The sequence below is a fragment of the Heptranchias perlo genome, chromosome 42, assembly GCF_035084215.1.
Source record: "Heptranchias perlo isolate sHepPer1 chromosome 42, sHepPer1.hap1, whole genome shotgun sequence".
Lineage (NCBI taxonomy): Eukaryota > Metazoa > Chordata > Chondrichthyes > Hexanchiformes > Hexanchidae > Heptranchias > Heptranchias perlo.
In genome coordinates, this window is record NC_090366.1 from 5,703,616 (window position 1) to 5,716,226 (window position 12,611).

Sequence of the window (12,611 nt, forward strand, 5' to 3'; positions counted from 1 at the left end):
TTCCTTTCTGCCTGCGTAATCTTTACCTGCGGAGTGACCACCTCACCGAACGTGCTCTCCACGATAGTCTCAGCATCGTGGATGCTCCACAGTGAATCCGCCCGCAGCTCCAGCTCCGAAATGCGGTTAGCCAGTAGCTGCAGCTGGACACACTTCCTGCACACATGGTCACCAGGGACACTGGCAGTGTCCATGACTTCCCACATCGTGCAGGAGGATCATATCACGGGTGCGAGCTCCGCTGCCATGACTTGCTTTCGATTAAGCTCGTTGGTGACTCCGTTTAAGGAGTTTACTCCTTTAAATTACTCTTAAGATCGAGAATGTGAACTACACTGGGGAGAGTTCACTGTCCATGTTTCTTACATCATGTTCAACAGAAACAAGAATTCTCCTCAACACGTTACTGCGAATTTTAGAAAAGGGACCCTCATCCGAACTCGATGTTAACTGTGGATAATTCAGAGTCTTCCCATGAATATGTATAATGGAACACTGGCGCGCAGTGAGCCAGGGTAGCTCAGTCGGTACAGCATCAGACTTTGAAAGCCGGTAGTGATCTGAGGGCCCAGGGTTCAAATCCCTGTTCAGGCTCTAAATTTTGAAACAGCTGGCAAGTTCTGACTTTGCAGCAGAGCAACAGCTGCGGGACAGACGATGTGTTGTGAAAGCTTCAGTGGGATCTTGATCCCCAGTCATGCGCTGTCTGAGGCTGCTTTCCACCAGCAATGTGTGATTGGAGAGCGCGGGACCAGAATATTGTTGCTGTCGTGGCCTCACTCGCTCCTGGAGCTGGGGAACATCGAAAAACTGATGTGTTTGTTGCCACGGCCGCAATGCGGGTGAGAACTGTGTTCATCAACCGAGGCAGCGCTGCAGGATCCTGAAATTATCTCTCACAAATCAACTGAAACCAGTCGCAATGTGCAGCTTTGAGAGATGCTTTCTGCACCGTCAGGGCAGGAAACGGGAGTGAGGGACAGACACTGTCGGAGTCTGTGTCGTGTTTGAGTGTGAGCAGAACTGAACAGAGAAAATAAATTCTGCCGCTTCTGTGAGCTGTTGTATTTTATTCATATATAAACACAGATTAACTGACCAACGGCCAACCCACTCAACGGCACTTGCGTTTTTATTTTTATTGGATAACGTTTTCAAAATGTTTCCTTGCAGCAATAAGACGAACGTGATAATCACAACACGACAGAAACTCGACTTTAAACACCGTTACAGGAAAAACTCAGAAGGTAGCTGCCGTCTACAAATGCTCTCAGTGCCGGAGACGGGTTCGATTCCCATTCAGGGAATGAACGTTTACAAAATGGTTTACTGTCTTAATTACGCAAAACTCATTAAACTGTAAAATGATGAATACTTGCTCTAATCGCCATTAATCAATCAAACTTTCTGTTTCAAACTGAAGGAATTCCTCATTTTTTTAATTCATTCATGGGATGTGGGCGTCGCTGGCGAGGCTGGCATTTATTAACCATCCCTAATTGCCCTTGAGAAGGTGGTGGTGAGCCGCCTTCTTGAACCGCTGCAGTCCGTGTGGTGAAGGTTCTCCCACAGTGCTGTTAGGAAGGGAGTTCCAGGATTTCGACCCAGCGACGATGGAGGAACGGCGATATATTTCCAAGTCGGGATGGTGTGTGACTTGGAGGGGCACGTGCAGGTGGTGTTGTTCCCATGTACCTGCTGCCCTTGTCCTTCTAGGTGGCAGCGGTCGCGGGTTTGGGAGGTGCTGTCGAAGAAGCCTTGGCGAGTTGCTGCAGTGCATCCTGTGGATGGTACACACTGCAGCCATGGTGCGCCGATGTTGAAGGGAGTGAATGATTCGGGCGGTGGATGGGGTGCCAATCAAGCGGGCTGCTTTGTCCTGGATGGTGTCGAGCTTCTTGAGTGTTGTTGGAGCTGCACTCATCCAGGCAAGTGGAGAGTAGTCCATCACACTCCTGACTTGTGCCTTGTAGATTGTGGAAGTTTCTATTCCCTGGCGCTAGGTGAGATTTCAAAAATTGGATAAGACCCATACCTACCCCAACCTCATCACTCACACTCCATCAGATACAATGCGGCCACACTCTGCTTCAGTGAGATGAAAGCCGAGGGCAATTTCACGGTCGAGTGAAAGGGAAAAGCGTCGAGCAGCAGAAAGAAAGTGAACATTAGGCACTACAGATAGAGTGAAAACTAGAAGGCGTAAGGCGATTAACCCAGCATCAAAGCTAAAGGTCAGACTCGGGCGTGTGGCCCAACGAAGAGTTCTATTTCCAAATACACGGTGTATAAGGAATAAATTAAATGAACGACAGGTTCAAATTCAAATTGGAAGGTATTACATGACAGCTATTACTGAGACATGGCTGCAGGATGGTCAGGATTGGGAACTAAATATACCGGGTTATAAGGTCTACAGGAGAGATAGGGAAAATGGAAGAGGGGGAGGAGTAGCCTTAGTGATTAGAGACGAAATCACTTCAATGATAAAGGGGGATATAACGAGAGGTAAGCAACCAACAGAGAAATTATGGGTTGACTTGAGAAATAGGAAAGGATCTAAGACTATAGTGGGCGTTGTGTATAGGACCCCTGGCAGCAGCTCTGAAGTGCTACATTGTATAAATGCAGAGATTAGACAAGCGTGTAAGAAAGGCATAGTGGACTTAATGGGGGACATTACCCTTCACATAAATTGGGAAAAGCGGACGAGCAACTGTCAGAAAGGTAGTGAATTTCTTGAGTGTGTCCGGGATAGTTTTCTACAGCAGTATGTCCAAGAGGCAACAAGGAGGCAAGCCACACTAGATTCAATAATGAGTAATGAACCAGATTTAGTTAACAGCTGAACTGTACGTGAACATCTATCCAATAGCGATCATAACATGATCGAGTTCAATGTAGTGGTTAGAAAGGGAAAAAAGTGAGTCAGCTGCTAAGATTCCATCTGCTAAGATTCCAGACCGACTTCAATGGGATGAGACAGAGACTGTCCACAGTGAACTGGGCAAATCTGTTAATGGGTAAAACGACTGATGATCAGTGGGAAATGTTTAAAGAAACATTTAACGAGATACAGAATCAGTTTATACCCCTGAGGGGCAAGAACTCTACTTGCCAAAAAAACAGCCATGGACAACTAAAGAGGTAAGGAACAGTATAAGACATAAGGAAAGGGCATACAAAAAGGCAAAAAATGGCACAGATCCTGGCGAATGGGAAAGATACAAAGATCAACAAAGGGTCACAAAACAGATAGTAAGAGCTACAAAAAGAGAGTATGAAAAGAAACTTGCAAGGGATATCAAAACCAATACAAAGAACTTTTATAGTTATATTAGGAAAAAGAGGGTGGTCAGGAGCAGTGTTGGCCCCTTAAAAACTGAAAGTGTGGATATTGTCATTGACAATGGGGAAATGGCGCACATGTTGAAGAATTACTTTGCGTCAGTATTTACAGTACATGCCGGAAATCCCAAGAAAACTAATATTAAATCGGGGATGGAGACTCGATAAAATTAACATAAGTGAAGCAACAGTAATGAAGAAAATAATAGCACTAAAAACTGACAAATCCCCAGGACCAGATGGTTTCCATCCCAGGGTTTTAAAGAAAGTCGGTGAGCACAGTGCAGATGCACAAACTATAATCTTTCAAAGTTCTCTAGATTCAGGAACTGTCCCCCTAGATTGGAAAATTGCACATGTCACTCCGCTTTTTAAGAAAGGGGAGAGAGGGAAACGAGGGAATTATAGACCAGTTCGCCTAACATCTCTTGTGGGGAAATTGCTGGAGTCTATAATTAAGGATAGGGTGACTGAACACCTCGAGAATTTTCAGTAAATCAGGGAGAGCCAGCACGGAATTGTGAAAGGTAGGTCGTGCCTGACAAACCTGATTGAATTTTTTGAAGAGGTGACTAAAGTAGTGGACAGGGGAATGTCAATGGATGTTATTTATATGGACTTCCAGAAGGCATTTGATAAGGTCCCACATAAGAGACTGTCAGCTAAGTTAGAAGCTCATGGAATCGAGGGAAAAGTACGGACTTGGTTAGGAAATTGGCTGAGCGAAAGGCGACAGAGAGTAGGGATAATGGGTAGGTGCTCACATTGGCAGGATGTGACGAGTGGAGTCCCGCAGGGCCTCAATTATTCGCAATATTTATTAACGACTCAGATGAAGGCATAGAATGTCTCATATCTAAGTTTGCCGATGACACAAAGATTGGTGGCATTGTAAGCAGTGTAGATGAAAACATAAAATTACAAATGGATATTGATAGATTCGGTGAATGGGCAAAACTGTGGCAAATGGAATTCAATGCAGACAAATGTGAGGTCATCCACTTGGGATCAAAAGAGGACAGAACAGGGTACTTTCTAAATGGTAAAGTGTTAAAAACAGTGGATGTCCAAAGGGACTTTGGGGTTCAGGTGCATCGATCATTGAGGTGTCATGAACAGGTGCAGAAAATAATCAAGAAGGCTAATGGAATGCTGGCCTTTATATCAAGAGGACTGGAGTACAAGGGGGCAGAAGTTATGCTGCAGCTGTACAAAGCCCTGGTTCGACCGCACCTGGAGCACTGCGAGCAGTTCTGGGCACCGCACCTTCGGAAGGACATATTGGCCTTGGAGGGAGTGCAGCGTAGGTTTACTCGAATGATACCCGGACTTCAAGGAGAGATTACACAAATTTAGGTTGTATTCTCTCGCGTTTAGAAGGGTGATCTGATCGAAGTTTATCAGATATTAAGCGGAACGGATAGGGTGGATAGAGAGAAACTATTTCCGCTGGTTGGGGATTCCAGGAGTCGGGGGCACAGTCTAAAAAATAAAGCCAGACCTTTCAGGAGCGAGATTAGAAAACATTTCTCCACACAAAGGGTGGTAGAAGTTGGAACTCTCTTCCGCAAACAGCAACTGATAATAGCTCAATTGCGAAATTTAAATCTGACATAGATAGCTTTTTGGCAACCAAAGGTATTAAGGGATATGGGCCAAAGGCAGGTATATGGAGTTAGATCACAGATCAGCCATGATCTTATCAAATGGCGGAGCAGGCACGAGGGGCTGAATGGCCGACTCCTCTTCCTATATTGTTTGGATAAGAAGAGTCTAAATGGGTTAGAGGAGCAAAGGGATCTCGGGATAGAGATACACAAATCACTGAACGTAGCGACACAGGTTAATAAGGCCATAAAAAGGTAAATCAAGCACTGGGTTTCATTTCTAGGGGGATAGAATTGAAGAGCAGAGAAGTTATATTAAACTTAGTTAGACCACATTTGGAGTATTGTGCACAGTTCTGGTCTCCATATTATAGAAAGGGTGTAGAGGCATTGGAGAGGGTGCAAAATATATTTCCCAGGATGATACCAGAACTGAAAGGATGCATTTATCAGGAAAGACTAAACAGGCTGAAGCTCTTTTTTATCTCGAAAAGAGAAGGCTGAGGGGTGACCTGATAGAGGTCTTTAAGATAATGATAGGGGTTTGATAGGGTAAACGTAGAGAAAATGTTTCCACTTATGGGGGAGACCAGAACTAGAGCTCATCAATATAAAAATAGTCGCTAATAAATCCAATTGGCATTTCAGGAGAAACTTCTTTGCAGAAAGAGTGGTAAGAATGTGGAACTCACTACCACAAGGCGTAGTTGAGGCAAATAGCATGGATGCCTTTCAGTGGAAGCTCGATAAGGATATGCGGGGGAAAGGAATAGAAGGATATGGTGATAGGGTGAGATGAAATAATGAGGAAGAGGCTCGTGTGGAGATAAACGCCGGCAGACTCCAGCTCGGCCGAATGCTCTGTTTCTGTGCTGTGGTTTCGGCGTAACTCGAGAAGTGAGTGAGAGAGGGAGCAGCAATGTGGGCAATGGGATTTTGGGAGAATCTGGCCATGAACCTGGTTAAAAGTGGCCAACCACAAGATAATGTTAAGATATCATCAGTAGAACACGAAACTAAACTGAGCTCCGAGATCGAGTGTTGGAACATTTCTGGTTCAGTCCTGTGTTTCTTCAGTGTCATTTTCACGGACAGAATCAGAGTGGAAATTATTCGCTCCTGACCAGCGTATTTCGGGTCACTGGTTTGATTCCTCACTGACTCAAATGTTTTTAATAACAAAACTTCAGCTTGCTTCTCTCAGTAATATTTTAAACGAAATGTTTATAATGAAAAGCACGAGGAACATTTTTAAAAGAGAGAAATAAATCCTGAGCAAAATGGATTGTAATGTTGGGAGGTATAAAGAGTGAGAGGTCTGACTTTTATTATCGAGCAATGAGTGGAATCCATCCCTCTGTCTGGGGACTCAATCTTAAAATTGGAGCAAAATCATTCATTGAAGAAAACAGTGAGCACTTCAGCGCACAAAGAACGGCAGAAATTTAGAACTCTCTCCGCCAAATGCCGTGGATTCTGAATTAGTTCAAATTTTCAAGACAGATATTCATAGATTTTTTTAAAAATTTACCAAGGGATCTGTGTCCAAGACGGGTAAATAGAGTTGAGGTACAGGTCACAAATAATCTAACTCAATGGCGCAGCAGGTTCGAGGGGCTGAATGGTCTTCTCCTGTCCCTGTGTTCCTGCAATGCTCAGCGCACGACTGGATGGCAGGGAAAGGCATCAGACTCACTCCCAGACAGAAAATCGAAGGAGATCCCCGAGGATTGTCGGCCAAACTGAGCCTCTGAAGCAAAGCCAACAGCTACCTCTCTCCCAGTAGATCCGGAATGGGTTAGTACAAAGCCCAGTTAGCTCAGTCGGGAGACCATGAAAGTTTTAATCTCAGAGTCGTGGGTTCGAGCCCCACGTTGGGCAGTTTGTGTTTTATTTCTCACAAAGGGCTCCAGGTGCAAACTCTCATCAATTGATAAAATCCAATGAAATCATCGAACACTCCACTGAGCTGTGGGAAGAAAAATCATGAGCACGGTCAAACATCCAGGCCCGTCCCGATTCTAACTATTCATTCCCTCCCGGTGGGTTATAACCCTCCAGATTATCTCTTCAATTCGGGTTCATTTTTTGCTGTTATGAAATATGTTATGAAATATGTTGATATTTAGAAAATGCTATGTTCAGAAAATGACAATTCTGAATCCATTGGCCTCTCTGATCCCCTTACCCTCTGATTCTCACTGAGTTCCTGATCTTCTCTGATTGACTTTGTCTCTTTCCTTCTCTGATACCCTCAGGGAGTCCATTATCCTCTTGGATACCTTGTCAGCGCCCCTCACACTCTCTGATACCATCTGACACTCACTTCCCCTCTCTGGGATCCCCTTACACTCTCTGATACCCTCTGACACTCCGTTCCACTCTCCGAGCCCACTCACACTCTCTGATACTCTCTGACACTCCCTTCCCCTCTCTGAGCGCCCTAACACTCTCTGATACCCTCAGACACTCCCTTCCCCTCTCTGGGATCCTCTTACACTCTCTGATACCCTATGACACTCCCTTCCCCTCTCTGAGCCCCCTCACACTCTCTGATACCCTCTGACACTCCCTTCCCCTCCCTGAGCCCCCTCACACTCTCTGATACCATCTGACACTCACTTCCCCTCTCTGAGCCCCATCACACTCTCTGATGCCCTCTGATACTCCCTTCCCCTCTCTGAGCCCCCTCACACTCTCTGATACCCTCTGACACTCCCTTCCCCTCTCTGAGATCCCTGACACTCTCTGATAGCCTCTGACACTCGCATCCCCTCGCTGGGATCCCCTTACACTCTGTGATACCCCCTGACACTCCCTTCCCCTCTCTGGGATCCCCTTACACTCTCTGATAGCCTCTGACACCCCTTCACCTCTCTGAGATCCCCTTCCCCTCTGTGAGATCCCCTGACTCTCTCTGATACACTCTGACACTCCCTTCCCCTCTCTGAGCCCGCTTACACTCTCTGATACGCTCTGACACTCCCATCCCCTCTCTGAGATCCTCGCACACTCTCTGATACCCTCTGACACTCCCTTCGCCTGTCTGAGATCCCGTTACACTCTCTGATACCCTCTGACACTCCCTTCCCCTCTCTGAGCCCACTTGCACTCTCTGATACCCTCTGACACTCCCTTCCCCTCTCTGAGATCCCCTTACTCTCCCTGATACCCTCTGACACACCCTTCCCCTCTCTGAGCCCCCTTACTCTCTATGATACCCTCTGACACTCCCTACCCCTCTCTGAGATCCCCTTCCCCTACTCCGGATCTCCTTTGGACTCCCTGATACATCCTCAGAAGATTTACAGATCTATCGTTCAATCTCGGGTTTCAGCAGCTCTCTGTGTTGGGAGAGTCCAGAATGAGGGGGCTTAATCTTAGAAGTCGAGTGAAACCACTCAGACGATAAATCAGGAAGCACTTTATCACAGAAAGTGTAGTAGAAATCTGGAACTGTCTTCAACAAAAAGCTGTAGAAGTTGGGCCAATTCATACTTTCAAGACTGAGATCGATAGGCCTTTCCCAGAGAGGGTATCAAGGGATCTGTGTCACAGGCGGGTAAATAGAATCGATGCACAGACCACCCCTGATCTAATTTAATGGAACCGCAGGTTCGAGGGGCTGGATAATCTTCTCCTGTCTCTTTGTTCCCAAATTTCTCAGCGCGGGGCTCGATGGCCAGTTTTTTTCATCAAGTCTTAATCCAATAAGGGTTCAGAAAGCCCATTAATCTCCTTCTTGCCCAATGCAAAAGCGCTGGACTCAGATGATAAAGAGCAAGAAAGCCACATTTCAATCTCCAGTCAGATGTTTCAGTGCTGAAAACTCGTTTGTGTGATCATATGGCCGAGCAGTTTAAAGCACTATATTTAGGTTATATTTTTCTGCGAAGGCAAGAGTTCAAATCCCAGCATTTTTGGCAATGCTTATTTTAATCTATTCTGCTGATTGGTGTTGCCATGTGGTTCCTTCGACATGTAGTTCCAATAGCACATGAGACGTTTAAAGCAGCACTTTATTAGCAGGAGGGAGGTTGTGGTTTTGGAGTCACAAGCTATGATTTTGATCCATCTACAAATTGTGGGATTTAACTGGAGCTTTAAACCAGCCCCTCAGGCCACTCAGACACCATACTTCCCATCCTGCACACCAAGGGCTAGTTTTACAGGAATAGAATTATCGCAAGCCAGAAAAGTACCCCTGAAACACCAATGCTCGGACGGCATTGATGTGTTCGACATGGATTTTAGCAAGGCTTTTGACAAGGTCCTGCATGGCAGACTGGTCAGAAAAGTAAAAGCCCATGGGATCCAAGGGAAAGTGGCAAGTTGGATCCAAAATTGGCTCAGTGGCAGGAAGCAAAGGGTAATGGTCGACGGGTGCTTTTGTCTCTGGAATTCTGTTTCCAGTGGGGATCCCCAGGGCTCGGTACTACGTTCCTTGCTTTTTGTGGTATTTTTCAATGATTTAGACTTAAATGTAGGGGACGTGATTAAGAAGTTTGCAGATGATACAAAAATTGGCCGTGGGGTTTATAGTGAGGAGGAAAGCTCTGGTCTGCAGGAAGATATCAATGTGGGATGGAAAAGTGGCAAATGGAATTCAATCCGTAGAAATGTGAGGTAATGCTTTTGGGGAGGACAAACAAGGCAAGGGAATACACAATAAATGTGAGGATACTGAGAGGTGTTGATGAAATGAGGGACCTTGGAGTGCAGGTCCACAGATCCCTGAAGGTCACAGGACAGGTAGATAAGGTGGTTAAAAAGGCATATGGGATACTTTCCTTTATCAGCTGAGGCATAGAATATAGGAACAGGGAGGTTATGCTGGAACTGTATAAAACACGAGTTAGGCCACAATTGAGTCCGATGTGCAGTTCTGGTCACCACATTACAGGAAAAATGTGATTGCACGAGAGAGGGTACAGAGGAGATTTATGAGGATGTTGGCAGGTCTGAAGAATTTTAGCTCTGAGGAATGATTGGATAGGCTTGAACAGGGGAGGCAGAGGGGAGATTTAATTGAGGTGTATAAAACTATGAGGGGCGGAGATGGAGTGGATCGGAAGGACCGATTTCCCTTAGCAGAGAGGTTAAAAACTGGGGGGGAGGGGGCTATATATTTAAGGTGATTGGTAGAAGGATGAGAGGGGAGCTGAGGAGATGGATTCAGCTCAGTGATCGATAATAAAACTCAAATGTTCTGCTCATTTTACCTTCCAACCATTCACATCCATTTGGCTCAGTATTTATTTCTCTGCATCATATTCTGTTCGTGTTTCTCCTGATCATATTATGAACACAACAGCAGGAGGCCTTTCAGCCCATTTTGCCTGTGCTGAGCCTTTGAAAGAGCTGTCCAATTAGTCCCATTCCCATGCTCTTTCCCCGTAGCCCTGTAAATGTTTCCCTTGAAGTATTTATCCAATTTCCTGTTGGAAGTTACGATTGAATTTGCCTCCAATGTCCTTTCAGTCAATGCATTCCAGAACACTACAAACCGTTGCATAAAAAGTTTCCTGCTGTTGCCTCTGGCTCTTTTGCCGATCACCTTATTTCCGTGTCCTCCAGTTACCGAGATTTCTGCCAATGGGAACAGTTTATCTTTATTTATTTTGTCAAAAGCCTTCATGATTTTGAACACCTCTATTAAATCTCCCCTTAACCTTCTCTGTTCTAAGGAGAAAAATCCCAGCTTCTCCAGTCTCTCCACACAACTCAAGTCCCTCGTCCCTGGGACCATTGTAGCAAATCTCCTCTGCACCCTCTCTAAGGCCTTGACATCCTTCCTAAAGTGTGGTGCTCAGAATTGGACACAATACTCCAGCTGAGGCCTAATCAGTGTTTTATAAAGGTTTATCATAACTTCCTTGCTTTTGAACTCTATGCCTCTGTTAATAAAGCCCAGGATCCCATATTCTTCTTTAACAGCCTTCTCAACTTTCAAATATTTGTGTACATAAGAACATAAGAAATAGGAGCAGGAGTTGGCCAATCGGCCCCTCGAGCCTGCTCCGCCATTCAATAAGATCATGGCTGATCTGATCCTAACCTCAAATTTAAATTCATGTCCAATTTCCTGCCCGCTCCCCATAACCCCGAATTCCCTTTACTTCTAGGAAACTGTCTATTTCTGTTTTAAATTTATTTAATGATGTAGCTTCCACAGCTTCCTGGGGCAGCAAATTCCACAGACCTACTGCCCTCTGAGTGAAGAAGTTTCTCCTCATCTCAGTTTTGAAAGTGCAGCCCCTTATTCTAAGATTATGCCCCCTAGTTCTAGTTTCACCCATCCTTGGGAACATCCTTACCGCATCCACCCGATCAAGCCCCTTCATAATCTTATATGTTTCAATAAGATCGCCTCTCATTCTTCTGAACTCCAATGATAGAGTCCCAATCTACTCAACCTCTCCTCATATGTCCACCCCCTCATCCCCGGGATTAACCGAGTGAACCTTCTTTGTACTGTCTCGAGAGCAAGTATGTCTTTTCTTAAGTATGGAGACCAAAACTGTATGCAGTATTCCAGGTGCGATCTCACCAATACCTTATATAACTGCAGCAATACCTCCTTGTTTTTGTATTCTATCCCCCTAGCAATAAAAGCCAACATTTCTTTGGCCTTCTTGATCACCTGCTGCACCTGCATACTAACTTTTTGATGTTCTTGCACAAGGACTCCCAGATCCCTTTTTACTGCAGTACTTTCCAGTTTCACGCCATTAAGATAATAACTTGGTCTCTGATTTTTCGCGCCAAAGTGCATAACCTCACATTTTCCAATATTGTATTGCATCTGCCAAATCTCTGCCCACTCACCCAGCCTGTCTATATCCCATTGTAGGTTTTTTATATCTCCTCCTCACCCTCTACTTTCCCTCCCATCTTTGTATCATCTGCAGATCATCTACATATACCCCCAGTTCTCTCTGTTCCTGCACCCACTTTTAAATTGTACCATTTAGTTTATATTGCCTCGCTTCATTCTTCCTACCAAAATGCATCACTTCACACCTCTCTATATTAAATTTCATCTGCCATGTGTCTGCCCATTTCACCATTCTGTCTCTGTCCTCCTGAAGTCTGTTACTATCCTTCTCATTGTTTACTACATTTCTAAGTTTTGTGCCATCCACAAACTTTGATATTATACTCTGTGCCCAAGTCTAGATCATTAATATATATCAAAAAGAGCAGTGGACCGAATACTGACCCCTGGGGGACACCACTGTATACTTCCCTCCAGTCTGAAAAACAACCGTTCACCACTGCTCTCTGCTTTCTGTCCTGAAGCCTATTTTGTATCCACACTGCCACTGTCCCTTTCATTCCATGGGCTTTAATTTTTCTAACTAATCTATTATGTGGTACTTTGTCAAATGACTTTTGAAAGTCCATATGCACAACATCAACCGCACTCCCCTATCGATCTCAGTCTTAAATATACTCAACGACTGAGCATCCACAGCCCTCTGGGGTAGAGAATTCCAAAGAATCACAACCCTCTGAGTGGGATGTGAATGGCATGTTGGCCTTTATTGCAAGGGGGTTGGAGTGTAAGAGTAAGGAAGTCTTACTACAATTGTACAGGGCTTTAGTGAGACCACACCTGGAGTACTGTGTTCAGTTTTGGTCTCCTTATCTGAG

The 12,611-nt window shown here is 45.0% G+C and overlaps 1 non-coding gene across 1 annotated transcript; it reads left to right on the plus strand.

The window, feature by feature from the left end:
• Window positions 1-509: 509 nt before the first annotated feature.
• Window positions 510-594, plus strand: trnaq-uug (transfer RNA glutamine (anticodon UUG)). The gene is given in 2 exon segments: window positions 510-546; window positions 559-594. It is a non-coding gene; the product is annotated as a tRNA-Gln (tRNA).
• Window positions 595-12,611: the final 12,017 nt, after the last annotated feature.